General features: G+C 26.0%; 1 long non-coding RNA gene across 1 annotated transcript; it reads left to right on the top strand.

The window, feature by feature from the left end:
- Positions 1–142: 142 nt before the first annotated feature.
- Positions 143–2,444, top strand: LOC136092171 (uncharacterized). Its single transcript, XR_010644252.1, has 2 exons — positions 143–331; positions 620–2,444. It is a non-coding gene; the product is annotated as an uncharacterized LOC136092171 (long non-coding RNA).
- The last annotated feature ends 1,738 nt before the right edge of the window (positions 2,445–4,182 follow it).

Raw genomic sequence — 4,182 nt, 5'->3', positions numbered from 1 at the left:
TAAAAAGTAATACATTCCATTTGTTTTTTAATATTGAATTGTTTTTTTCTTTGAATTGAATTGAAATGTTCAGTAAATGAAAATTATTACTCGTAATCAAAAGAACTAAACAGTATTTATAAATATATCTTTTTTTTTTGTAAAGATAAGTAACAAATACAGAGTATTTTATAACAAATATGGAGTATTTTATGGCTTATGATGCTGATAATCCGATACCAATAGTATTGGAGCCTAACCACCAAATGGAGCAAGAAACTCTTGGACATGTAATGGTAGACTCTACTAATTCATCTTTTACTTCTACTATAATTTCTCCTTACAATGAAAAGTAAATATAAAATATTTGTGTACAAAGATTTGATTACAATGCGTCTTGTGATTGCATAGTTTTAAAGAGATCATTATTTTTACATTCTAAATAAGTTTTTGAAATTTCTTTTATTATCATTACCTTTTATTTATTTATTTTTACATCAACTGTATTTATGCAATGTTTTTTTTTATAATATTCTAAATTATAATTTTTAATAAAATTAATTTTGCTATTTTTAATAGGCAGTTTGATAAATAGTTTCCAATACAATAGATTTATTGTTACTTTAATTATATTTTGCAGAAAACTCACAAGAAAAAGACAGAGAAGTGTTAACAAGTAGAAAATATTAGAAAAAGACCTACATGGATAGAAATGGTCAAGAGAGACCAGAGAGAAAAGTAGGAGAAGCTTGTACTTCAGTGTGTAAACTAAAATGTTTACACTCTGAAGTACAAGCTCTATCATTGGCACTAAAAACTAAAAAGTTTTTAGTGCTAATGACAGAGTTGAAATTCGTTCTTATTTCTGGAACTTAAGTGACACTAAAAAACTTAACTTTCATATTAATAATATAGAAAGGTAGGATTGTAAAAGAAAAAGAAAAAGTTCAGGAATTGAAAAAACATGTGTGTTTATAAATATCATTTTGAAAAGAACGATGTTAGAAGCAGAGTTTGTAAATTAATTTTTGTAAAAACTCAAGATATCAGTAAAAGAAGAATTTACTATAATTTTAATAACGTGGTAAATAAAGTAAGTGGACTACCAAGGTCCCCAAAGAAAGGAAAAATAGTGTGTAAGAAAACTCTTAATCAAGTCTTAGATAAGATCAGAGAACATATAGATAGTTTTCCAGCAGTTGATTCAAACTATTGCAGACAGAATACTAACAAAAAGTATTTAGAGTGGTCATTAAGTACAATTAAAATGTACAGGTTGTTTACACAAGCTTACCCAGAGTTCAATGTAAAAAAAGATGTTTATTATTCAACTTTTAATACAGAGTTTAATTTGGCATTTCATAAAATAAAGAAAGATTTGTGTGATTTATGTCAAGAGTATAAAAACAAAGAAGATGGTCAAAAAAATACTGCAGCTTAGAGAGAGTAAGCTATTAACTAGACAAGAAAGAAAATGTGACCTTGCTAAAGTTGCAAATGGAGATTACAAAACCACAGCAGTTATATCTTTTGATTTAGAAAAAGTATTTCCCCTTCCAATTGCTAATATTTCTGCATTCTATTATAAAAGAAAATTAAATTGTTATAATTTTATAGCCCACTGTTCATTCAATAACAAAACTTATTGTGCACTTTCGAAAGAATCTATGGCTGGTAGAGGCCTAAATAAACTTGCAAGTTGTCTGTATAAACTATTAAAGATAATTATTCAAGACTGTCCTAATAAATCAATTAATCAAATTATTTTGTGGTCTGATTCTTGTGTTCTCCAGAATAAGAACTCAATTGTGTCTATAGCAATAAAAAAATTTAAAAATGCAAGCGGAATACCACTCATTGAACAGAAGTATAGTGAACCTGGCCATAGTTCAGTATAGAATATTGACACTGCGCATAGTGTAATTGAGAAAAAATTAAGACATTTTGAGATTTACAGTCCTCCTACCTTATTCAAATTACTGTCATCTATTGAAAAAACTTCTGGAGTAGAATTGAAAGTCATACAAATTTACAAAGATGACTTCAAAAACTTCAAACTTGCTTCCAAGTTTTTATATTTCCATAAAGTGCCTTTTGTAAAGGTAAATCTAATGTTTCATGAAAAACATCTATCTTTTCATATTAAATTCAAAAAATTGTTCTCGGTCAGTTAATTGAAGAAAGATTGTAAAAGGTACCCCTCAGAGAAAGAATAAACAGAAAGTTAAAGTTCTAAAAGAATTTCCTCCATTAAAAAGTGATTCAACGCGTTTTTTGCTCTCAGAAAAAAAAATTTAAGACCTTGAATCAATGGTAAAATATTTTGATGGTGATGATTTTGAATTTTATAATACTCTTTTTAAGTCACAAAGTCTGAACAATTAAATATATCACTTTGTAAAATGTTTTAATAAACATTGTATATATTTATTTTTTATTGTAAAAAAAAGGTACCATAATGGAAATGGTTGATTTTTATAGTTAAGGTTTAACTTATTTATATCATTTTTTACAGACAAATTAAAAGGTATGTGTGATAAATTAGTTATTTTATTTTTCAATTATTCGAAAATAAATAATATTAATAAAAATTGCTTAATGTAAAAAAAGAAAAAATTTTGAATATTTAGTTATTTATAAATTGAGTAAGTGAAACCTTACATCATACTCAATTTATTAATAATTATATTTGTATAAGAAGCTTATTAATTTCTATATAAGAAGCTTGAAGATTAAAAACTGTATATTTCTAATTACAATGCCGATAAATTGGTTACCGGGAATGAATTAAGGAAAAAAAAATGCGAAGGACAATGAAACTAAAATTATACTAAAGTCATTGTTAATAACATAAGTAAATTTAACCTTAATTCACCTACTATCAAATTAGTTGCATCTATAACAATTGTATTCCGACAAAATGTTCTGATTTTGAAATGCATTTGTCTTATTTGAAAAACAGTGCTCTTAGTTACGAGGGAAGTTTTTCTTTTTTCTTACAATTTAAACAAAAACTTATACTGATTTTAGTCAACTTTGTTAAATTTCAACATGTAATTAAATTTACATAAAGAGATTTTGTAATTTAAACTTTGAATGCAAATTTCTCAATTTAAACAGTGTCGTATACGACACTTGTTTTCCAGGCTGACAATATATTGATGTCTATTTCTCTGCAGACCCCAATTGCGCGTTTGACGATTTTTTGAATACTTTTCAAAATGTTTATGACAATGTCTGCCCAAAATTAACCATTGAAATAAAAAAAAAAACAACAACTTAAAAACACATGGATGCCAAGTAATTTGATAAAATCATCGAAAAGAAAACAAAAGCTTTATATAAAATTTCTGAAATCTAAAATGGAAAATGACGAAAATGCCTACAAATCATATAAAAAGTTTTATCAAAGTAACTTAAAACAAGCTATAATAAAGTACTATTCTAACCAGCTGGATAAAAATAAGTTAGATATCAAGAAAACTTGGTATATTACAAATGAAGTAACTGGAAGAGACAAAGAGAAATGCATGCATTTAAAAGTAATTATATCTTGCATACCAAAAAAAAGTAATTTTTAAAAACAAAAATATAATAAGTAAAAAAAATATATGTCAAGAATTTAAAAAATATTTTGTCAATGTAGGCCCCTCTCTTGCATCTAACATTGTTCAGTCAACTAAAGTGTTTGACATTACCAGTAATGTAGCTATCTATGTTACGGATAGTATCAGTAAACCATTATTTTATTTAATAGCATTTTTATTAGAGAATAATATATTTTCTGATAAATTAAAATTAGTAAAAATTCACCCAGTTTTTAAAAATGATGGTTGTTCTTCTGTTTGCAACTACTCACTGTTTTTTCGAAAATATTTGAAAGGGTAATTTTTAATAGAATTTATGATTACATGACATTAAATACGCATTTATACAAAAATAAATTTGTATTTCAGAGATACTGCTTTACTGAACATGCTATTATTGAATATTCCAATAAAATATCTATGTCCTTTGATCAAGGGGAACAAGTACTATGAATATTTATCGATCTCCTTTAAGGCATTCGATACTGTTAATTCGATACGGAATAATTCTTTCAAAGTTAAAGCATTACGGCATTAAAGGCATAACATATAAGTGAGTTAAAAGTTATCTTTTTAAGAGAAAACAGTTTGTTGTCCTTGAGGAGTCAGGAGCTCT

This window comes from Hydra vulgaris, chromosome 15 (genome assembly GCF_038396675.1).
Source record: "Hydra vulgaris chromosome 15, alternate assembly HydraT2T_AEP".
Taxonomy (NCBI): Eukaryota; Metazoa; Cnidaria; class Hydrozoa; order Anthoathecata; family Hydridae; genus Hydra; species Hydra vulgaris.
The sequence above is the reverse complement of the archived record's forward strand: the minus strand, read 5'-3'. Positions and strand labels throughout refer to the sequence as shown.